At 38.4% G+C, this 26,049-nt stretch overlaps 1 long non-coding RNA gene across 1 annotated transcript in view; it reads left to right on the top strand.

Annotated features, from left to right (window-relative positions):
• LOC139015138 (uncharacterized) overlaps positions 1 to 26,049 on the top strand; it is a 326,688-nt gene that overhangs the window by 105,332 nt on the left and 195,307 nt on the right. The window contains exon 2 of the long non-coding RNA XR_011472410.1: positions 3,181 to 3,317. This is a non-coding gene — a long non-coding RNA (uncharacterized lncRNA). The remainder of the gene's footprint in view (positions 1 to 3,180; positions 3,318 to 26,049) is intronic.

Here is a 26,049-nt window from a genome sequence, read left to right as displayed (position 1 = left end):
TGGTCTCTATCATCCATGAATGAGTGAGATCATGTGGTATTTTTCCTTCATTGACTAGCTTATTTCACTCAGCATAATGCTCTCCAGTTCCATCCATGCTGTTGCAAATGGTAAGAATTCCTTCTTTTTTACAGCAGCATAGTATTCCATTGTGTAGATTTACCACAGTTTTCTAATCCATTCATCTGTGGATGGGCACTTAGGCTGTTTTCAGATCTTAGGTATAGTAAATTGTACTGCTATGAACATAGGGGTGCATATAGCCTTTCTGATTGGTGTTTCTGTTTTCTTGGGATATATTCCTAGAAGTGGGATCACAGGGTCAAATGGGAGTTCCATTTTTAGTTTTCTGAGGAAACTCCATACTGTCTTCCATAGTGGCTGCGCCAGTCTGCATTCCCACCAGCAGTGCACGAGTGTTCCTTTTTCTCTGCATCCTCTCTAGCACTTGTCTTTTGTTGATTTGTTAATCTCCAACATTTATAGGGAACTCATACAACTTAACAAAAGGAAGATTAACAATCCAATAAAAAAATGGTCAGAGGCCCTAAATAGACACTTTCCAAAAGAGGACATTCAGAAAGCAAAGAGACCTATGAAAACATGCTCAAAGTCACTTATCATCCGAGAGATGCAAATCAAAACAACAGTGAGGTACCATCTCACACCTGTCAGAATGGCTATCATCAACAAAACTTGCTTTTCTACCCCACACTTATAAAATCATCTCTCAGATCACTTTTTATAGTGGAGGGAAGCTTCTCAAGGCTGATTTCTAGGTTCCTTGTTGGCAATTCCATTGTTTTATGTCTTCCTGTATTAATGTTAATATTTTATAATTTTATAGAAATTTATTCATTTAATCCCAGTTGTCAGATTTTCTAGCATGCTAATAACATTTTTCTGTTTCCTTCTTTTAGAATTCTGAATATTGTTTATTTGATTTCTTGCTATTTTTTTTCTAGCTCAATCTTGTCTGCATCTTATCCCTTTTATTAGTCTTTCAGTGAACCATTTTTGGGGGATTTCCTAATGATCTTTAATGTTTAATTGTTGTTTTTTTCAATGATTTTAACTTTTTTTTTTTTTACTAATTTCATTTTTGTTTTTCTGAATTGATTCTGTTGCTGTTTTTTACTAAATTTTTAAATTAAATCTCATTTTATTTTTATTAGTTCTAGCTTTCTATAAACTACTAGAGGCCCAGTGCATGAAAATTTGTGCACTCGGGGCGGGGGGGGGGGGGCGTCTCTCAACCCAGCCTGCATGCTCTCACAATCAGGACCCCTCAGGTAGGGTCCAGTCCCATCGCAGCATAGCTCTGGTTCCCCAGGCCTGTGGGCGGGGGGAGGAACCAAGATTCCCAGATTGCAGCAAGGCTCTGGTTCCCTAGAGCCTGGGTGTGGGGGGAGGTACCCAGAGGCCAGTCTGATGGTAGCATGGCTCCGTTCCAATAGCTCCCTACCGCCGCCATGCCGCAGGCGGCTGGGGCCCACAGCTCTCTCCTGCCACCACACCGCAGGCCTGCCACAGGCAGCTGGGACCCAGGACTGACTCCCACCGCGGGTGGCCAGGATTCAGGATTGATTCCCGCCACGCCGGCCGAGATCCTAGCCTGCTATTTGGTCATCCGTCCAATCGTTTAGGTCGTGATGGATCCTGGCTCTTTATATATTAGGATAATTAAGATTAAATGTCTTTTATAGTACTGCTTTATTATTTTTTATTTTTTAAAAAATATATTTCATTGATTTTTTACAGAGAGGAAGGGAGAGGGATAGAGAGTTAGAAACATTGATGAGAGAGAAACATCGATCAGCTGCCTCCTGCACACCTCCTACTTGGGATGTGCCCGCAACCCAGGTACATGCCCTTGACCGGAATTGAACCTGGGACCCTTCAGTCCACAGGCCGACGCTCTATCCACTGAGCCAAACCGGTTAGGGCTATAGTACTGCTTTAACTGTATGCAATGCATTTCGGCATTAATCCTTTTATGCATTTCATAATTTCTCTGGTCATTTCCTCTTTATCCTATAAATTATTTAACCATATATATATTTAGATGTATAGACATAAAAATTAAGATGTAATTTTTTAATTAATGTTTTATTTTTTTTGCATTGTAGAAAAACACATTGTATCTGATGCCCAACAATTTATTAATGTAATCCTTTGTGACTTTTTATATAATCAATTTGGGGGAATTTTTATATATGCTCTTTATGAAAGTTTACTCTATGCCAATTGGCTACCGAGTTTATATATTTAGATCAAAATTACTTATTATTTTATTTAATCTTTGATTTATCAGTTGCTATGAGGGGCAATTTATCTATTTCTCCCTGTAATTCTACCAATTATTTTATCTATTTTGAGGCTACATTATTGAGTATATATTTACACATGATTACTATATGTTTTTGTTATTTCTTTAACCTATAAATGATCATTTTTGTTCCTTATATTTTTTCATATTAACTCTATTTTGCCTGATATAAAAATAGATATTTTGTTTATTAAATACTTATTTTATTTTCAACTTTCTTTGTCATGTATGTTTTAAAATTCCTCTTATAGACAATATATATTCATGAAATGTTGACTTTTTATTAGTGAGTCTAAATCATTTACTTTTATAATAAACATTGCTTTTTATTTTGGCCATGTGGTTCCATATTTTCTTTTTCTGTTTTTTTTTTTCCAGCTTCCCCTTACATACCCATTTTCTATCAAGTGGATTGGTTGAATTTTATTTTGCTGGTTTGAGTTATGCTGCCAACCCATATGTTGAGTTCTCTATCCTAGAAAGTATGTTTAAACAAAAGTCAAATTGTTTTTTTCTTCATGTTTTTTATAGTCTTTCTAATCTCTCTGAAATTATTTATACCGTATATTTTAACCTCTTAAACTGTTTCATGAGTTTTGCTTCTTCTGGTACAACTTTATTCATTGGTTGTCTTTCTTTCATTTTTCTCAAGCTTCTCAGATTCTTGTAATGTTGCCATTTCATCTTATTTTTATCCTTTTGGGATATGTCTAAATTGATTGATAATGTTCCTAAAAGATGCACAAAGCCTGGGCTCCTTTGGGTGACTTTAGGGAGCCCCAGCTGTCCTTTAAGGAGGAGAGCCTCAAGTATTCCAGTGTAGGTTCAGCCAATCTCTGTTGTTTCCCCAGGCATTGCTCTTGCCTACAAGTAGACCCCTGTGAAGGGGTGGGAGGGGGAAATGGAGGAAGAAGCTACCCCGCTGCTCTGGCTGAGAACATCTACTGCATCATCAAGGCACTGAGAGAGCGGTGATCACTAAAAACCAGTAAGTGTATTCACGCTCATGCAGATGTGTGTGTGTGTGTGTGTGTGTGTGTATGTATGTGTGTGTGTGTGTGTGTTTAAAAACAGCATGCTTTTTGCCAGTTTTTTGAGTCTCTGAGCATTTCCTTAGTTTTGGAAGGTGCTATATACATAAGAATTTTTGGTCCTATATATTCATTCCTTCTCTCCACCCCAAGATTTATAATGCACGCCAGTACTAATGAGCCCTGCAGGACAGAAGTACGTATTTAACTTGTTTGATCTGAGGTTTCCCAAATTAATTTCATCTCAGAGTCCTAATAAGATAGCATATTAGATCCCAGGCAACTGTTTTCTGGGAACAAACTTTAGGAAATGTTAATCTTGGAAACTCAGTTGTCTCACCTATGACAAGTGTGTGAACTATATACAGGTAACGATGACATTGATCATGCAGCTAAGGTGGTGTCTGCCAGGTATCTCCACTGCCAAGTTACTAATTTTCCATTTTCATTCTCTATTCATTAGAAGCAAGTCACTAAGTCCAGCCCCTTCTTAAGTGGAGGGGAGTTAACTTTTATCTCTATTCCAAAGAATATGAACACTGTTGCAGATATATGTTAAAACCACCACAGTAATTAATAACTATTTTAGGAAAGATACATTTCCTCTCCTAATGGCTTGAGTTTGCATTCATTCCTCAGGCCTGTCTGCTTTCCTTTTTGTGCTGGACATCTTTCACTTACTCCTGTAGGTCCCCTCCCCACCCTTCTCCACCCTCCTCTCTGCCTCAGAGGAGTTGCTGTGTTGCATTCACAGGACTGTGCCCTTGATTTCCAAATGGGGAAGGTCCAGCGGGAGATCTGAGAGTAGAAGAGCAGGATTAGGACATTTTTCTCCCTGAACCCTTCCTTCATGAGGGGTCACTTCAGGCTCTTTTTGTCCCTCAAAAGAAAGGCAACCAGATATGCATGACTTTCTGTCCTTCAGGCTCTGGTAACCTTCCCTCCTCTTGTCCCTTCTGGTGACAGCTCTGCTGCTGTGAGGTTAGGGTCCCGTCCTGTGCCTTGTAGCTCCCCATATTCCACATACACCGTTATATTAGTTCTCATAATAAACTCTCTTTGGGTTATCCTAAATTGAGTAGGTCTTTTTTCTGTTGGGATCCTGACTAATACATTAACTCTGGCTTCTAAGAGACATACCTCCATTTTTAATCAATTCCTTAAAAAAATTTTTTGCTTCAATTACATTAAATTTGGTTTCATTTATTGCAACCAAAAGCATGGTGTCTCAGAGATTATAATGATAACTTTTATGTAACTACAACAATAAATGCCAACTAGCTCTTTATAATAATGCATTTTATTAAGTTTTTTTTTACATGCAAACACCCATGTTTATGCCTCCTTTGCAAATGAGGAAACTGAAGCACAAAGTCCAAATGACCTATTTAAGTTCACAGAATTAGTATCTGGTAGAGCAGAGACTGGATTTCAAGTCATCTGGTGACAATCCTGTGTTCTCAGAGTGTCATCGTGCCTCCCGATCTTATGTACACATTCTCTATGGCTGTACTCGAGTCAGTCACTGTCTGTAAGCCAGCAATCTGCCAATCACATTCCCAGAACTCCTAAAAGTGATGGAATCAAAGCCCAAGTCCTGAGGTGGCACAGAAAAAGGGGCTTTAGATTTTATCTTTATTAAGTAATATCAGACATTTGCACTAATATGTACATATTATTATTCCCAAAATGCATTATGAGGAAAACTAGTCCCTTAAAATACAGCCCTAGAATGAAAGTAGTCCTTGAAGATCACAAGGCACATTGGCATATGAAAGACTCTGAGAAAATCTGCAGCTTCTTAGCTTATTTCATTATGTGCAACCCAGTTTCCCCAAACTCCTTTTCAATAAAACTCTTTGGCTATGTCCACACCATAGAAAGTACTGGTGTAGAATAGAAATAGAAATTGTATATAAAACATCATCCAAGTTGAATTTCTCTTTCAAGTAATGAAAAATTGTCTAGTGTAGATCACTCAATCCATCTATACTCCTGCCACTCTGGCAAGAGACTGGGAGTGGTGAATTGCCTCTTTGGCTAAATCTACAGCCCAAATTCCCTGGATAGGGGCCAACTCTAGACTTGACTTTGCTTCTACATAGACCTGTCTCCAACATAATAACTCCTAAGTTACAGAGCGATTTAGAGGTAGATTAGGTTTCTTCTTATCCCATGACTTGTTGTTTCAACCTTGACCCGGTAAAATTGCCCTTTTTCAGAAGGAATTGGTAATGAAATCAGTGCTATCACTCAATTGCATATCCTTCAAGAGGTCAAGGAAAAAATACATAGGAGAGTTTCCATGAGAAAAAATCCAGTGTAATATTTTTAGCTACAGCAAACCAAGGAATTATACTATTTTGTCAAAATCACAGTACAAAACATGGAATTCAACAGAGCCCATATAACTTTTCTTATCCAAATTTCAACACTACTACAAATAGCTTTGAAAATCCCATTTTGAGATGAAATAGGCCTTTTATAAAAGTATATTATGAAGTGAAGTTATGTGGGAAAAGCCTAGCAGTTCTTGGACCTTCTCTGAGCCATCATATTTATTTTGCATAATATGCTCAGGGGTCAGCGCAGAGGAATGTGGAGGCCTTCTGCTTGTGTAACTTTCATTCAGAGAACAATTCAAACATTTTCCTCAAAAATTAAAACACAAATCTTAACCAGTGGCTGTCAGTTGGAAGTGATTTTGCTCCCTGGGAGACATTGGTAATGTCTGGAGCCATTATTGGTTGTCACTACTTTGCAGAAAGGGGGTGTTATTGGCATCCAATGATAGAGGCCAGAGATGCTGCTAAGCGTCCTGCAATGCACAGGACAGTCCCCACAGCAAAGAATTATATGGCCCAGAATGCCGGCAGTGCTGAGGTTGAGAAGGAAGCCCTGCTCCACATGGCGTTTTGCTTAAGTATCACTTAAAACATGCAGCCATGTATGAATGAGCATAAATATTACTCCACTACACCATGTTAGTTCTTCAGACATGGAAAATATACCCTTGGAAGCATTTAAAGGCCTAGTATTATCTGATTTAATTTTTGATTTACTCATTATGTTCATCACAATTAGAGACTACATGGAACTGGTGATTTTTCTCAGTGCATGGAAATGAATAATTTTCATCTTCAGTTCCCCCATAGAATTAATGTCTAGTAATAGTTCCAAGGGAACCACACACAAGCAGGGGAACAGATGTATGTACACACACACACACACACACACACACAGTCACCCATAACAACAGTGCCTTTCATGTTGCACCTAAATTGTTTGCAAAGTATAGAAGCAATTACAGAACAAATTCTGGGTCTCAATCTGCCTCTATAAAAGAGGTCTGGCTCAGAGGTGCTCCGAGTTATTTACTGCTGGAGCAAACAGAACGCTTAACTATGCAGATAAACTCCTCATTCTTTTATGTGAGGCAGCAAAATAAACATCTTAACAGTTCATGGTTCCCAGAGTGCATTAGTTAATCGGTCCAATATCATTCTAATTTTCCTCATAGCTCATTGAATCGGAGCCTGTGAGCAGATAGAATGTGTCTTTCGCTACCGTGTACTTATTCCAATGACTCTGTGGTTGATGGATGACTTTCTGATTTTTTGAAACAATGCCAGCCCAGGGCCTCGTGGCGGCTGCACAGCGCCTGAGATCTCTTGTTGTGCTTTGGGGCATAGGGAGTGTGGAGGGGGCTCTGCAGTATGAGGTCTGGCTCAGTCATTTTCAAAATCAATACTTGCTCTCCAAGCCTTGGATAATTTAGAGAACATAATTCAGAATTCTCCCTTTCAGCATGTATCCTCCATCAAAGGGGTGTTTTCATCCAGAGTCAGCACAATGCGTGTGTGACCCAGGAATGCACAGATAAGGTTAGAAAGAAAAAGAAAAGGTGCATTTATTCTCTCCCCGTCTCTCTCCAAGCATCTTTCGGACCCAGCATATGTGTGTTTGTTTACCTTATTGTGAAAATTTCTACTTAGAACAGAGAACCTAAATTATGGTGTCTCATGATATTGCTTCATTTTTAAGGCTTTTTTGGGGGGGGGGGACGGGGGGGGGTGTTTTCTATTATAAACCCTTAGCCTAAGGGATGTCAGCCTTAGATAATTTATTCCCAGCAGGTCAGATTAGGATACAAAAATTTCAACCCGAGGACTATTAAATCCTGATTTTCACTTCATTTCTGAAAATGCCATCAAAGTAATGTTTTGTTACAGAGATAAAATTTTGTGTTCCTGTGCACAGAAACAACAGGACTTTATTTGCTTAAAAACCAACATGGCACCAATTATTTAATTCTTCAGACTCTATTCACTCAGTTGCTCTAAAAAAGGAGCCCCAGTGGATACATCTTGGTCGTTTACGTACAAAGAGCTTCAGACTTTATAGCAATTTTCCAATACTAATTACATTTCGTACTATCTATCATATGCATGGCTTGCAAAACCCTATTGATTTTAATGGATACTAGTGCATTGGGAACAGATTATTTTATGACATGTTATGTTATAGGACCTTTATGAAATACCTAGATCTTAAAATGTGGGCACATATATACTCTCAATTATCCACAAGTGGATTATCCACTTGGTCTATTACCCACAACATATTTTAAATTAAAGCTGCTGTCATTAGGTGACTCAGCAGCCCTCGGCCAATTTCTGTCATCAATTTTCTGTGCTGCTGATTGCAAGCTCATTTTGATAGCCTTTGCTAACATGATTAGTAGGTATATGCTATTGGAATTGTTGCCAACATGTAAACACAAAAGACTTGCGGATTGTGTCTTATTCCGGATTATCCTTGTCACAAATGCCTTCTTGTAGCAAGAAAAATCAAGAGACCAATTAAAAACATGGGTTCATTGACATGTTGTAAATATCAAGTATCCTGAGAAATAAGCATAGTCTTGCACTGTCTGCAAGCCATTGGTAAAATAGTTCAGGCTGAAATGGCACCCACTTTGTGGAACCTTCCTGCATGTTGCCCTTCAGAATTGTTCACCTCTCCCCCTTAAGTAAAGGAACAAGAGCATAGGGTTTGGAATCAGAAAAATCCTGAATTGTGATTCTCTAACTTATTAGCTGAGCTATCTGGAAAGAGCATTTAACCTTGCTGAACCTCACTTTTCTTATATTTAAAAATGGCCATAATAATATCTACCAAAATAATATAATGTATGTGAACTTCACAGTTTGGTATTTGACAAATAACCATTCACTCAATACATGCTTGTTTATTTCCCTTCCCTTACCTTACCTATTTTTCACTATATTCTGAGTTCCTTGGAAGCAATGGTCATTATTTAATTCATCTTTGAATCTCCCAGTGTTTAGTAAATTATCTTATAAGTAGGACTTAATAATATTTGATCAATTAAAGTATAAATTAAAATTGTCTTTTGGTTTTATATCTGAAATAAATCATAACATTTTTCAATGTCCACAAACCTGTTAAATTACTTTGCTGTTAATTTGATAGAAAGAATAAATGCGAAATCAATGTTTTTATATGGAAATATCAGCAATTGGGCATAAGATTTTTCATAAGTAAAAAATTTATCCTTAAGATTATTAACATATGTATATGGCTGTATTATGTGTGTATTATATGTGTATGAAGACCAAATATCAACTAACATTAATAGCAAGAAAAACTCCTTAGCAAGTCCATAAATTGTTTTATTGCCTTTAGAACTATTCTCAAGACTGCATGTTGAAATGAGTCTTTGCTATGATTAAAATAGCATATATTTTAAACTTCCTATGGTTTTTTGGTTTTTTGTTTTTTTTTTGACTGGGGACATGATACAACAAAGCATCGATAGACTTATAATCTTAATGAAAGCAGATGTCCTTAATGTAAGAAACAGCTAATCCTGGGAAATCAGAGATTTTTAACATTGTGTTTCTTAGCCATGAACTTCAGCATTCTCTCTCCATATGTGTCCAATTGAAGTTAGTGCCATGTTCATTCCTTAAACATTTATTTTGTGCCGTCTCTGTCCATGGTACTGAGTAGTTCCTGTGGCATAGATCAAACATGGAATGAAGTCAAGCTGGGATAATTCTGCTTATATCCCTGAATGTTGGGCTTGGATGACTAACAGTGCAACAGCAACATCATTCTTTTCAGTGTATTTATTTGCTTAATTTGTAACTAACTACATAATAATTTTATTTAAAAACTGTATTTATAAAAGTAATATGTGTTTATTAAATATCATAGAAATATATAGTCTGGAAAGTTTGTCATTTGTTTAAACAAGCATACTTTTACTTAGGGTTCATCAATGCTAAATGAACTAAGATAACTCTTGGATATAGGTTATGTTTCAAATCTGTAGCTATATTTGCAAACATTTGTAGGTGCATTTTTTAAAAGTTGCATCTTTTTCTAACATCTTTGTGTGCATTTAAATCAGCAACAAAAACCCCAGGCATTTGGGCTTTCCCTTCTAAAATGTTTCTTATTTACTTTGACATTTTGGATAATTATATCTAAAATGATGTTCCTCTTTATTTTAGTATCCAGAGACACTCTGAACTGCTTTCATTCTCACCCACACAGTGCTAATGAAAAGGACAAATAACTGGGTCTCTCTTAGTTGCCTCCATGCAACAGCTTAAATACATAAGTGCATAGCAACAATATGTGAATAATGTATCAAAATAAGTATGTTCAAGTGCATTAGTTTGAGTGGGTTGTGTGGGGTCAGCGTTGTGAATGGGGGTTAATTTCTGTTCAGTCAGGTGAGGTACACACGCATCAACTTTGCTGGAAAATGGTTCCAATTGTGGCTGAATGGTCTAGTTTCCTGTGGGAGACAAGCAGCCTATTATTTCATGTTTTAAAAGCCTTATTCAGGTTTGACCATTTGGATCGAAGTCAATACAACAGAGGATAGGGACAAACATCAGCGCTCACACCAAGTGCACCATTGAGGCCAAGTCTCCATGCCCATCAATTCTCTAGTAACCCAGCAGAAAAAGCCGCTTTTGGTCTGGCAGCACCAGGTACTACATGGTCCAATTCACTATTTTAGGCCTTTCTTCATTACTAATAAGGTAATTTAGGGTGGGAATAAGAGTCGGTAGTTGTTGGCTACCTAACTCTTCTTGTGCCATGACTGAAGTGAATTGGTCTGGAGGAAACCAAGTCATTCCTCAGTGAATTTGGGCTGACCAGATACCTGTCTGCAAAAGACAGGCTGCTACACATGTTTATGTAAGTGATCTAAAATCTACTGAAATGTTCAGGGTCTTTGATTGTGTGGTATGAGGGTAGAGTCCCTAGGCCTGGCCGGGGATCAGGGCCTATTGGGGCTTTCCTTCCCTCTGCTGCCAGCAGTTGCCCCCGCCCCCACCACTGCCACTGCTTGCCATCTATGCGGCGCTGCGCCCCCCCACCCCACCAGTTGCCTCCCTCTGCAGGCGACAGGCATGGGGTGCGATCACTTGATTGGCCTGGGCCTCCCTCTGTGGGGCAATCACTGGCTAGCCCCACACACCCGCCACAGCGTCGCTGGCCAGTGGCCTGAGCCTCCCTCTGTGGGGCAGTCAATTGCGGGGCTCCGTGATCGATAGCCCAGCAGAGGGAGGCCCTGCCAACCCAGCCAGGGCTCCAGGATCCACGATCGATTGCTGCGCAGAGGGTGACCTGGGCCGGGGCCTCCCTCTACAGGGCCATCCTGGGGTGATGGCAGGGCGACCAATCGCATGGCACCCGCTTTGGCTGGCCTGGCATGTCATAGCGTGGTCGTCTGGACGGTCTTTCTGCTGTTTGGTCATTTGGTCAATTTGCATATTATGCTTTTAGTGTTGTAGATAATGAATTATTTTAGTTTTAGGGGCATTTACATAAAATTACGGAACATACAAAATAAGAATCTTTCTTCAGACACCTAAGAAAGAGTCCCAAATCATGGGCATTGAATTACTGGGATTTCACTTGGGACGGCCTATCTCTGAATCATTTGAGTCCAAAGATAGGTTTACACTGGTCAATTCTTCTGTGAACAAAATGAGAGAGAGCCATGATAATTTTGCTAGTATATTTAGGTTTTGTAAAAAGTTGAATATAGTGTAGTAACACCTTATCTGGTATGATTTTTTCATACCCTGATTTTTACCAGAAAATGAATCTCCTCATTCTCCATATTATACCCAGATTGGAATCTCATTCACATTTTCAGTAAAATCCATCAAATCTGCCAGACTCCAATTTGAATTGATTCTAAGTCTTAGGTCCCCTAGCTGGAATGGTCTTTTTTTGTCCCATGAAGTTGTATGAGTTTGCACACTAAAGTAACCTCTCACAAATTACTCCTCCAATTCTTCCCCAGGCAGGTATTGGGGTGAGCTTTGATGCAATTGGGTTCTCTGTCCAAAGTGCCGAGTGCCTTCTTGAGCTGCAGACCTATTGAAAGATGCCTAGGGAAAATGTCTTCATTCTCTGTTACACACGCCTTATGATTATTGGCAACTGCAAAAGAGAAATCCTGGCCATTTGGCTAAAAATGTACCTGAACACAAATCCCACATAGGGACTGCATCTGAGGGCGATGACCAGAAGGGAAGTGGATGGACCATCCATTCCTGACAGTTCTACTTTGACAGAGTCAAAGAATCTGAAAAATAAATAACAAAGCAGCCTGTTAAATGTTTGCTTTTGTTCTGAGATTCATGAGGTGGAGTCAAGACATGAGAAACCTGATTTGTGTCTATGTAAGAAGCATCAGTTTTGTGAGACACTCTATGAGAGATTGGGAAATAAATAACAGCTAATTTAAGAGAAATAATTTATTAACTTTTGTTGAATGATCTAAAACATCTTTTTAAAATAGGCACTATAAAGGGAAAATTGAATTAAGGTGGCTTTACAAAATCTAGAGTATCTTTTTTCTTTATATTGTGATTTGATAGTATTTAATTTTCAATTTTTACCTAAATTCATCTACAATCATTGTGAAAGATCATAACAAATTTATTTAAGGAACTGGACATATTCATTTTCTTCTCTTGGGGACTCCTTTCTATCTCAAACACCTCCCTCATTTTCCTTAAAGGAATCTACAGTTCTTATATTCAAGTAGGAAACTGCTTCTAAACCTTTCTGTTTTGTGCTATAGCAAAAGCTGAAATGCATTCTGATGTCCACCCCACCCTCCCCCACTGCCCGAGTCACTGCGTGGGCCTCCTATCTCTTAAACCACCTGCTAATCATAACAATTGCTAATTTGAGCTCTTTTTAGTCACTTCTGGTGACACTGACAATGCCATCCAGTTTGCAATGGCCATGTGGTCAGTCCCCCACCCATCCTAGCAGGCTGCGGCTGCTGTGCCTTTAGCTGGGGTCTCCATTGTTCTCCCTGCCTCTGCTGACCATAAGCAATTCCTTCTTCCCTAGTCTCAGGGGATCTGCTTCTTTCACAATGGGGGCAGGGCCGTTTGCTTTGTGTGCAAGATAATCTTCCCCAGAATTGTTCACATATGCAAACATACACGTAAAAAAACCCTAAATCCCCGGATGTGGAAGGATATATGTATCTGTATATGGCTACACATGTGTACGCACACACATTTTAGTATTAGCAATTATAATCACTTACCAGTTCTGCCTGGATATTTGCAAGTCACTCAGTAATAGCTATTAATTTCAATTATTTGGGGTGCTTATTTTTAAGTTGTGATATTTTTTGTTCTAAGGCACAGCAGTGCCGATTTTCAGCATCACTAAGTTCTCCTTCATTTTAAGCTTGTTGAAGCCCCTGCATACCCAGCCCAGTCCTCAGGAAAGCATTTTGGGAATGACTTGGAGATGGAGGTAGATGCAGGTCCCTGGCCCAGGTGAATGATTAGGAGTGAGGAATTGATTGCCTATACAGGCAGGCCTGAGCTCTACTTGGAAGCGTCCCTTGGCTGAATAGCAGATAAAATTTACTGGATTTCCATGCCTGAACCTTTGCAATTGCACTCTGTACTCCACTTTGATGGATTTAAAGCTGGTCATTATGTTACAGGGCAAGTTGTAGCAAGAATAAAAGCAGGTCGTTTCAACCAGCCATTTTAATCAGGAGACGACCTTACTCTGTTATCATAAAAGCTTGCCACATGCCATAGAAAAGGATAGAAACATACCCGACTTTTAGGGCAGATTGACACACACACACAAAAAAGGTTTGCTTTTGTAGGAAGGCAGAAAGGAAATAATCAATTTATATATATTTTAAATATTTCTTTGCCTCAGTAGGAAGGCAGTTTTGTAAGCTCCCTTTGGGATTGTGTCTCTCCTTTCTCCTAAAACTTTGAAGTAAATTAAAAAACGGAAAAAACAAACAAACAAACCACACACCCCGCTCCATCATTTTTGGTTGTTCTGCTGGGAGCAGCGATGCTCCTGGGCTGCCGAGCATGTCGAGAGCGCCCCCTGGGCGTTGGCGCGTGACACGGCAGGAAGAAGCGGTGGCTGATTTATAACTGGCTGCATGTGTCTGTGTTCAAATCCACAGGCAAGTCCACACGCAAATTGACCTGCGTCCCTTGTCTGAGGGTGAACTCGCAAGTGTCTCCACTTGCTTCACAAGTTTCAGATTGAGGCAGCTTCAGGTACTCCAGCCTTTCTTCGTGTACTTATGACAGAAATGCTGTGAGAGTGATTTTGAAATGAGAATGAAGCATGCTGGCCCAGTGGTCCAGGTTGGTGTTCCTCCTAAGGCTTGGACGCATATTCTGTGGTTCATCCTTTGCTTCCTGGTGCTGTGGGATTTCACAGGGCACCTTGTCGGGGGCAAGGTTGTCTGTCCCCCAAAAAGCATGGTTGCCTCTTTAAACTTGTGATCTAAGACTCAAGGAAGCCACCTGGGAGTAAGGAAAAGGACTTTGAAACCAAACGTTCCCATATTAGTCTTGGCTTTGTTTACAAGCTGTGTGACTTTGGGCAAATCACTTCACCTATCTGAACTTTAGCCTAGTTCCTTTATAAAAAGGAACAGATTTGTTCAGACATTCTCCATGATTATGCCTAATTATAAAGTCTGTCTTTGACCTCAGTATTGAAAATTTTTGTTTGAAAGTTTGCCAGCCAAATCAACATAACATGATTGAATTCTTGAAAGATCCAGATTGGCCAAAAGAACAGACTATATTTGTTTTGGAAGTCATGTCTATTGGTTGTGACCAGCAAAATGTCAATTCAGTTGATGTTGTGGCATCTTCATAACCAATACAAATTACCATTTGATCTTAGTTAAAGGCAGGCAACTCTCCCCCCATTCTGGCTCTCCCTTTCTGGCACATAGATCAGCATCCACATTGATCCAAATGGTGGTGCTCCTATGCCCTCTTTCATCCTTCCTGGCCCAGTGCCTGATTACTGATGGATAATTGGTCCTCCATTCACAGGTCACTGGTAGGCAGCTTCTCCCATTGGCAAACTTGGAGTCATTTTTCCTTGAGGCCAATTCATCTGCAGGTGTTTGTTTATAAGACTGCCTGAGAAAAACTTATTTTTGTTTTGTGAAAGTTACTCTGATGATAGCAATTGAAGGAGAGGGACCTGTATTTCTGTGTGGGTGGGCATGACAGGGAATTCACCCAGGGTTTCTTTACTGCAGGGCTAAGGATGTAAGTCAAGGTAAGAGTAGAGATGGGGGATGCTCAATGTCATAATGTGGCCATTTTGGATTTTTGGAAAATCCGTGCAACCACTTACCACTTATCTATGCAATGGTGGTAATTTGTCTTTCTATCAATAATAATGATAGTAATACTGGCCACTTTCCCTTTTTCAGTTAAAACTCTACCCTGCTCTCTTAAACTTCTGTGGCTTTGCCACACTGTCTTCTTCCCTGAAAACCCTCTCTGAACTTGTCTGGCTGGCAACGTCTCCGAGCAAAAGCTTCTATGCCAAACAGGTGTTCTGAGATTGATTTAAAAGCTGCAATTTCTTGGCTATTTCTAGAGAGTCACATGCTTAGGGGATATTTATTTAAACTTAGTATGTCATAGAAGCAAGAGATTTCTTTTTAGGACCTGTGTCAGTCAAGTAGACAATCCTCGTGGTTAATGTGGTTTTGTTTGGCTCAATTTGACTGAAAATATAAGCATGGGTATAATCATTTGGGATGTGTGTGGCTGTATCATATTCTTAGAATTTTAAATTCTCGCTCTGACATATAGTAACGCTGGTCTTAGGCAAGTTCCTTAATCTTTCTTTGTCTCCTTTTCCTCGTCTGTAAAATGGGGACAACAGTGACTACTTGACAGAATTGTTGTGAGAGGTAAATGAGAGAATGTATATAACATACTTGGCATCATGCTGGACAAGGAAGTGCTCATTAAAGGGTAGCCACTATCATCATCACCATAAGAATTTAGGTTTACTGTGGGATTGGAGTTAAGAGTAGGAGAATATGCTAGGCTTAGGTACTCCATGTTATGGGCATGATTACTTGAAAAAAAAAAAAAGGACAAAAGAAGGAAGGAGGGAAGGAGGGAGGGAGGGAGGGAGGGAGCCATAAGCCATTCTGCAACCCTGCATTCACCCTTTTCAATACATATACATATCTATAATGTGATTTCAGTCTGTCCTCTTTACACCTTATGGTCCCTATTGGGAAAGAGGATGGTGGGAATGATTCTGTGGTTTTGGGAGGACACTCTTGTCTTCATCACATCAGTCAGGCCATATATACAAAAGCATCCACTAAAGTCCAAATTTATAATCTTTTCATATTTGCAAATCTCTTTCATAATTTACAAAGCTCTCTGAGAAATAAGCAGAGGAAGCATTGCTGTCTTTGTATTATGCATGGGAAAACTGATGCTTAGAGAGAATAAAGCACGGGAGAGCCCCCATAACATGTAGTACATGCTGATTTCCTTTGTCATTATCCTACTGAGAAAGCCATTTATAAGGAGCTATAACTCAAGGATTAACAGACACTTGGCTCCAGGTTCATGCTCTGTCACCCTACCCTGCTTTCCAGATGTCTTAACTTTGGTTGGGAGAACACTTTTCTGAATGGTAGATCTTTGCTCTGTGGGGATTCAAACCCTCCTCAAATCCTTTGCTTACCCTGACCCAAGATGCCTGTGGAATGCAAGGTCCCATATTGTGACACGGTTTATTGCCCATACTTTTTCTGAGTTTGAAATGGCATCTGACTTGCATGAAATTTGTCACCCAATTGCCAGAGGGTTCAAGAGCTTTCAGCCCAGAACTCCCTGGAAATACCTTTGATATGAGTACTCTAATGAGGGAAGTCATATAGGCTGATATGAGCTGGAGGTTTGCCCACCTGAGTGAATGAGCTGGATCACTCTGAACTTGGATGTGTATAGGACAAGACATTGAGGTTTCCTAGCAGAGAAGGCTCCTATTCATTCATTCATTCATTCATTCATTCATTCATTTTTGGTTGACAGTGGGAGCATTGGTCGAAATTTCCTGGTCTGATATTAACAAAATATCGAACCAGGCTCTTACTTATTTTCATTAATTATTCTCCCTCACATCCCATGAATACATGGGATACAGGATTAAGGGTTCTTCTGCCCACATGGAGAGTTTCATCAGCAAAAGAGAAAACATCATGAAACAGTATAAACCTTAGAAACCTATGTTTATTTTGTTGTGAAGAATTTTAAGTACTTCCCAGTACTTGGGGGTCTGTTACTAAAAGGAAGGGTCACCTAAAAATAGATTTGTTCTTGGAAACTGACTTAAATGTTCCACTGTGCTTCGTTTCGCACAGGTTGGATTTCCAGAGCCAGGGAGTTTTTCAGACCAGGCCGACCTTGCCCTCGTCCTCACCCTGTGCTTTCTATGGCCTGTTATCCAGGTAGCTGCTTCTTTTCTCCACTTCCCTGGGGCCTTTGGCCTCTGAATTATCCCCAGGGAAAAGCTCCCATTTGGCGGCAAGCCTTTGAGAATGAATTGATGAGGAGGAGGGTGTGGAGCTTCCACTAACCCTTCATGGAAACTTACATAGTGCTGGGGCTGGGTCTACCTTAGTTTCCTTTGACTTTTGAAAGACCGGTGGAACTTGCATCTATTTTTATCTTTTTAACAAAAAAATGGTCATTTATTTATTCATTATATTATTCACATATATACTATACATATACATACACATTATTTATTTATTTAGTATTTATTTAGCAACTTTGTGTTAGGCTCTGATGACACAAAGTTTCCTGAGACTAAATTCCTGGGTTCAAGGACCTCATTGTTCAGTGAATTATGGAACTCACTGCTCCCTTCATTGTAGGAAGGGGCAGTATCAAAAAACCTCTTTCCTTATTCTTAGGCCTTTATCTCCTCACTTCCAACTCTCTACCTATCTTATGTGGCTAGGTAACATACAGCCTCTTTAAGACTAAGCTCTTACCTGCCTTTCTTCCAATGAGCTTTTCATGGTCACACCTACCCTACACCCTTCTCTGAACACATGTAATATTTTTCTTTGCATAGCCTTTACTTCTGTATGTATCATATAGTTTATAGTTATTTATGTATATGCCAATAGTTCCAAACTATAATCAGGTTTGTATGTAATAGGTGCTCAATAATGTTAAATGTTGAACAAATGTTTCTACTATTTCTCTAAAAGCTGCTTTCAGCTGAAGTGAGGTTGAGTGTCTGCCAGAAAAAGACACATTACCTTATTCCAATGTTAGTAAAATAGAAATCTTGGAAATGACAGCGTCATGCCTGGCTTGGGTCTGTGCTGCCAATTCTATGCATAAAAACAACATTGGTACATTGTATCATGGTCCCTGGGAAGGGGGAGTGGTTGAGGGCACTTTTCTCCTTCAATATATAAAATGACTTTTCATCTCTGAAGAAAAAGAACTGGTCCATAAATGCAATAAAAATTCAATTTACTAAGCAGAAGGATATAGTCTTCTGGTAAACAGTTAAGTTAAACATTTATTTTAATTTTATTTCCTGTTGGAAAGTTTGCCAAAATGTCCATTTTGGTGGCTCATGAAATATGTTAGAGGTGAAATACTGATAACTGAGGTCTCATAGTACATTTGGCTCATCATTTTAAATGTTAGTTATAATTGTGCTGTATCATGGACATGGATATAAAAATTATAGGAGATTGGGTTATATTGGCCCGAGGCTCAATATTTTCAGATTTTTAATTTAATTTATTTATTTAGTTACTTGTTTATTTATGATATTTTATTTTAAATTCTTTCTAATTTTTCAATTATTGTTGGCATACAATATTATATTAGTTTCAGGTGTACACCTCAGTGATTAGACATTATACAACTTACTAAATGATTATCCCGAAAAATCTAGTACAATCTGGCACCATAAGTCCTGTCATAGTTATTACAATATTATTGAGTATATTTCCTATGCTGTACTTTACATCCCCATGACTAGTTTGTAACTACCAATTTGTACTTTTTAATTCCTTCACCTTTTTCAGCCATCCCTCCAACCCCTCACCCATCTGGCAACTGTCAAAATGTTCTCTGTATCTGTGACTCTGTTTATGTTCTGCTTATTTGTTTATTTTGTTTTTTAGATTCAATTGTTGATAGAAAGGTATTTATTGCCATTTTATTGTTCATATTTTTCCCCCTTCTTCTTAAAGACAACCCTTTAACATTTCATGTTATACTGGTTTGGTGGTGATGAACTCCTTTAGCTTTTTCTAGTCTGGAAAGCTCTTAAATGTCCTTTGATTCTAAAGTATAACTTTGCTGGGTAGAGTAATCTTGGTTATTGGTCCTTGCTCTTCATTACTTTGAATATTTCTTGCTAATCCCTTCTGGCCTGCAAAGAAATCAACTGACAATCTTATGGGAGCGCCCTTGTAGGTAACTAACTGCTTTTCTCTTGCTGCTTTTAAGATTCTCTTTTTATCTTTAACCTTTTGCATTTTAATTTTGATGTGTCTTGGTGTGGGCCTTTTTGTGTTCATCTTGGGACTCTCTGTGCTTCTGAGACTTGTATGCCTATTTTCTTCACTAGATTAGGAAAGTTTTCTCTCATTATTTTTTCAAATAGGTATTTAATTTCTTGCTTTTTCTCATTCCTTCTGGCACCTCCATGATGAGAATGTTGGCATGCTTGACATTGTCCCAGACATTCCTTACATTATTCTCAGTTTTCAGTTTGTTTCTTCCTTCCTTCCTTCCCCACCCTCCCCCACCTCTCTCCCTCCCTTCCTTCCTCCCTCCCTCCCTCCTTCCCTCCCTCCCTCCCTTCCTTCCTTCCTTCCTTCCTTCCTTCCTTCCTTCCTTCCTTCCTTCCTTCCTTCCAAATCCTCACCCAAGGATATGTTTATTGATTTTAGAGAGAGAAGAAGGGAGAGAGAGGAGGCACAGAGAGAGAGAAACATTGGTGTGAGATAGAAATATCAATCAGTTGTTTCCTGTATGTGCCCTGACCAGGGATTGAACCTTCAACCTTTTGGTGTACGGGATGATGTTCCAACCAACTGAACCTCCTGGCCAGAGCTAGAATCTTTTTTCTTTTTGCTCTTTTGATTGGGTGTTTTTTGCTTTCTTACATTCCAAATCACTATTTTGAGTCTTGGCTTCATCTACTCTGCTGTTGATTCCTTGTAAATTATTCTTCATTTCAGTTAGTATATCCTTAATTTCTGATTTTTAAAAAAATGGTTTTCATATCCTTTTTTAGGCTATTGAATTTCTCTTTAAGTACATCTATTCTTCCCCTAAGTTAATTAAGCAGCTTTATAACCAGTGTTTTGAACTCTGCTTCTAGTAAATTGCTTGTCTCATTTTGTTTAATTCTTATTACGGAGATTTGTTCTCTTCTTTCATTTGGGATATGTTTCTTTGTTTTCTCGTTTTGGCAGCCTCCCTGTGTTTGTTTCTAGGATATAGTCATAAAAATAAAATCCTAAACATATCCAGTTGGTAAAAGGGCTCAACTTAGATGGGTCATAGCCAATAGATTAATTTGGAGTAGCTATTGGGACTTTCCATGAACTACATTTTATTGACAAGGTTCAGTCCTCAAGTTTTCTTTCCTTAGGTAGGTCTTTCGGGCCATAGAAAAATAGATAATTCATGAGAAAAATGGTGTTTTCCTAATTCACTCAGGTTATGGTTCATTCTTTTTCATCTCAATCAGTTTGTGTCATATCTTTATTTAGCATCAAAGAATTGGAAGGTTTTGGTTAATCAGAGTCTCCGATTAATGAGAAGTATCCATGTATCTCATTACTGACAAATGCAGGAAGAATTTTAAGTGCAGTGAAATTCATGATATGTGGACACACTGATGAAAGTAATATGGTTTTGCCTCAGTGATTCAGAAAGGTGTGAGTGTTATAATTTAGGGTCATACTTTTAAGCAGCAGGTATAACTGCAGTAGAAATATGTAGATGATGGCTAATAGAAAATTCTAGTTAACCGAATGGAAGGGAATAGCTATTCTTTTCTTCAGTTACAAGTTAACAAATAAGTGAGTTTGGATGGTGATTTGGCTCATCCTTTTAGCTTTATATTCCTATATTTCTGTCCATGCCATTGTTCCTTGGCAATGGTTGAGGATGTTATTTCAGAGACCAGGGGAGGATTCTTACAGGGACATGACTTCAGGCCCAACACCACCCTGGGAATCCTTCTTCTCTTATCATGTGGTTTCCAAAGATGATATACTCATTCCAGAGGAAACAACATTATCTTCTAGAGAAGTACAAAACTTAATGCTTTAATGGTATGCAGTAGTTGCGATGCTTAGATGAAATGCAATATAAAAATATAAAATACTACTCATTGGAAATTAAAATTTTGATTTTTTTACTACTTTATATTTATTGTCCAAGTCCTGCTGGGCCCATTAGAGTTAAGGTTATATAGTGTTTCCATTTTAAGTTTCTATTTTTAAGTGTTTTTGATATGTGTATGTTTTCAAGCCAGAGGGGATTTTATCTTAACAAGTTGTGAGGGAAAAAACAATCTGATTGCACATTTTTCATGTAAGGGAAACAAATAAAAGAAGTTAATGTTTTCAAATAGTATTTTGTACCTCTATAACTTATAAATAAGATCTTTTTTAAACAGAATTTTGATTTTTTTACATTATCACACATTTGTATTAGGATTTATGACATAAAAGCAAGGAAGGGATTAGTTATTCAGAGGGGGAAAGAAACTCGACAGAAATGACCAGTTTGGAATAATCAGTGTTGACCCAGAGATTTTATATTGCAAATACCTCAGTGCTGATTCCAACTATCAGCCCCATATAGTTACATAGGTTTTTGCTCCATAGCTTTCCTTACTGGTATTCATATCTCTTCATTTTAGCTTCTTATCATTGAGAATATTGGCCTAAGCTAAATAACCCCTGAAGAAACCCGTGATGTGGGAATTTTAGTTAGAATTTACTCCATCCCAAAGGAAAGGTAGAATATCAATTTAAAATATTCTTCATACATTTAGCTTCAAAATTTTCCTTCAGAGCTACACAGAAAATAGAAAGTAAGTCATTTAGAATCTAAAGACAGGGTTTCATCTAAAAATGTCTGGATATTCCTTAGTTTAAGGGCCCTTAAATTCAGATATAGGGCTTGTGAGGCAAGGAAGGTTCAAACCCAGACTGAGTATAACTTGCCTGTGTTTCTGACACCTTTGCCCTAAATAATCCCACAAGTCGAGCTTACACACCCTTCAAATATAGAAGAAATGAGCTCATTAAATTTTAATTGTCAACATGATCCATCTAATTATGTTGTCTTAACTCATGATTGCTGTATAATAAATTTAATTACTTTAGCTTTCCTTTCTATTTATTTTATATATATACACACACACATATACATATACATATATATACACACACATATACATATACATATATATATATATACTGGTTTTCAATGAGTGCAGAGTTGCAGACTCCTGTGAACAAGGGAAATGAATAACCCTTAATTTTCAAATCATGACCTTATTAGAGCACATGTGTATGTGTGTGGGCATATGTGTGTAAAATTTGTTATTCTAAGGAGAAAGGTAACACCTTTACAATTAGACCTCCCCTTGGGCCTCAAGGGTATCCTAATAAAGAAAATTTCATACATTGATGTGCTTCCCATCACTTCATTTCTTTGTTCTATCATCCTGTTGTTAATAACACCCTGCAGCAAAAAAATGTTTGTGAAGCTAAGAGCTGTCCAGATAAGAGAAAAGGTCATGACCCCCCTCCTGCGGGTTCATCAGCAAACGAACAGCAATCTGAAAGTAAGAGGATGCCTGTCAATATGGAGTGGGCAGGCGCAGCATACCGTCAAATTGAAGGCAGCGGATGCTCACACAGTTGTACTGAGCTCCAACCTTAACCCCAAATCAATAATCACCAAAGTATTACAATATGAAGTGACTGAATCATTGGGGCAGGGGTGGAGGGAGGAGACATTTGGATGAAGCTTTATAAATGCTAAAAGTAAGGAATGTGGGATATTACTTATCATATTTGGATTTCTAAGATGACTGTTCCAGACAATTAAGTGAATAAAATGGCTGTGGAGAGCCTAAGGCATGTGAGTCCCATTTTACTAACACAGTGTGGTGGGTTTCTGAAACCTCTAACTCAGGAAAATGGAGAATGTGAAGCTGCTTGCTCAATTTCAGGCCCAAAATTTCAGTGCAATGAGGAATATTTATATATATTCATTTTATTGCCTTAGATCATTGCACAAACAGCATATGTGTCATAAGACAAATGTCATTCTTATGATGGAGAGGAGTAAAAATCCTTACAGACTAGATATTTTAAAGACAGGAGTGAAGAGTAGTAGTTTTTTTTCCCCTTTGTTCAGATTGGTTTAAATAAAGCCCCCTGCCTTTTCCTGGAGCTCTTGGCTTTGAGGCATTTTATGAGAAAACCCTCCTCTTCCAGGAAGACTTCTGAGATCAGGTGGAATAAGAGAATTTCCCTATCCATCGGCTTAAATACTAACTGCCCTCAGGCAACTAGTATTTCTAATACAAAAATTAAATAATGCACAATAAAAAAATGTGATATTTTAATTAAAAATATGCAAAACTTGTATGTTTATAGGCTGCTTCTGTAGGTATAATTGTCACTCTTCTGTTTATTATAAATTCCTGAATAATATTTCTTTTGGAGGAGGGGGAACCACAGACAAAACTATAAAACATATTGTTAGAATAAATATAGTTGGTAATAATGAGAGTTTTTTTCTTGTATTTACTTTTAAAAGTGTAAATGTTTTGCTCTTTCTAGTAATCTATTTGATTTCATTATTTTCTGTTTTGTCTGTTTCTGTATATGTATAATGTATGTATCTACTTATATACATATATCTATTCATGTATATGTATCTATGTATGTATCTGTTATCTATCTATCTATCTATTTATTCATTTTTTTAAAATATGTTTGATTTCATAGAAAGGGAGAGGCAGAGAGATAGAAACATCAATGATGAGAATCATTGATTGGCTGCCTCCTGCACACCCCACACTGGGGATCGAGCCCACAACCTGGGCATGTGCCTTGACTGAGAATCAAACTGGGGACCTCCTGGTTCATAGGTCGATGCTCAACCACTGAGCCACACCTGTCAGGCTATCTATTTCTGATTCCATTTACTTGTGCTGCTGGTGGCCTAAGAAGTCCAGAATTGGGAACTTCCCTGCCTGCTATCTTAATAAGCAAAAACTTAAAATCTTGTTCCTTCCAACATTCAACCTTAGATCTAAGAACATTGGATGAGATTAAACAATCAAGTTCCATAAGGTTCTGTCAGATAACTTAGGTAGGCCTGAAAAATAGAACTGAGAGGAGGCTGTTTGCTTGTCATGATGTTTCAATGTGCCTGACTGTTCATAAAACTTAGTCAGTTGATAGAAAATCCCACCTAGAAATTCCCTCTTAATTATTACTTCTCTTAAAGCTCAAGATATCTTATACTTCCTTTGGTGACACTCCCTCCCCATACAGGCAGATACAAACACATATGCATGGACAACAATAATACCTGCACAACACCTTTGCCAAAGCATACTTATGCTATAAATAAAAATAAGCAAGAATAAGGAATCTATCTGCTGGAAATAAGACTATTCAGATCTCTCCCCTAAGTTTCCAAAAGACATTCAGATGTTACGTAGAGGAGAGGTAGGGGTAGGGAGTGAAGACCAAGCAAACTATAAAACACCCATAGGGAAGCTGGCCAGGGAATACTGGAGGACCTTTCTCAGTTGCTGGTCAGTATTCTTTGAAGTGCACATGCTGCAGTGATGTGTGGGTGCCTGGAGCTCAGCTAGAATGCCAAATCCATTTTCTCTGTCTGATAACAGGAGACCTTTTGCAAAGACAGAGGCATAGACAAAAATCATTGCAGCTCTCATATTGTGGACCAGGAGGTTTATTAAAGATTTTACTACCATTTCCAGGGAGGAATACAATCTAAGAATATTAAATTCAATCAAATATTCAAGTTTTAAGGTTCATGAATTTCTGACATTACATAAGAAAACGATAACTTTATTTTTTTTGTAAGTAAACAGGTTTCCTTTGCAATGTAGAGAATAGTTTCTTAGCCTATACTTCAGAATCAAGTCTTTCTCAAGTCAGGGAGCAGCCTATGTGGTGAGCACAGTGAAAGGGGCCGCGACATTCGGGGCACAGGAGAGAGTGCCGGGGAAGTTACAGGAGTGAAGGGTGTGAGGGATGGAGTTCTGTCTTTTGATTAACAATTGCTTAAGCAACTAGATGGAGAAAGCATTTACAGAAAAATTCAGGTCAACCTATACCAGGTCAACTTCTATGCCTTGAATAGAATACAGAATTCCCATTCCGTACATAGCACAATGCTCTTCACACAGGGATAAATCAATAAATGCTGTTGACTGGTGACTGACTTTACTTAATGTCTACCCTTTACGTGCCTCAAACTGCTTTGACAGTATTCACTCACGGATTTTTTTTTTTAACAACTCATTGTAAAGTGTAAAATTTCTTCCTCTCCCCCATAATTAAGCAAATAAGGCAGTTAGCAGAATGGGTTCTAGGCTTCCGTTCCTCACTGATATTGTCCAAGTTATATCACTTTTATGGGCCAGTTTCTTTCCCTGTGAAACAATGTTTTTGAACCAAAGAACTTTGAAAGTCAAGGATTCTTCCAGTCCAAACAAACAAACAAACAACCATACAAAACAAAAACTCTTGGGAGCTGATATCAGGCAGTGTGGTCATTGCAAAAAAAGCAACATCATCCCTTAGCAACATTATTGTAGTACTATTATCAAATTTAACATTGGTTGTGTTTAGTACTGTGCTTAGTGCATGGTCTCATTTAATCCTCACACTAAGCATATGAGGTAGGTGCTATTACTCTTCCCATTTTATAGATGAGGAAACGCAGAGAAAAATTTACAAAGTTGGCCATGCTCACACAATTGTGAGTGGTGGGTCCATTAGTTATTGCATGTTGAATTAGATTGCAAGACCTTTTACGAGTTCTCTCTTTTCTTTATCTTCCTGCATCTTCCTCCCCTTCCTCATACCAATACATACACATGCAAATACACACACACACACGGGTGTATGCCCACACACATGTACACACCACACCACACTGCCTTGTCCATAGAAATCTTTGATATATCTCAAACACTTGAACCCATAAAACTCTAAAATCA

This window comes from Myotis yumanensis, unplaced genomic scaffold (assembly GCF_028538775.1).
Source record: "Myotis yumanensis isolate MYYU_CA2020_CCGP unplaced genomic scaffold, mMyoYum1.0.hap1 SCAF_1, whole genome shotgun sequence".
Lineage (NCBI taxonomy): Eukaryota > Metazoa > Chordata > Mammalia > Chiroptera > Vespertilionidae > Myotis > Myotis yumanensis.
This window is presented reverse-complemented; position numbering and strand designations above follow the sequence as displayed.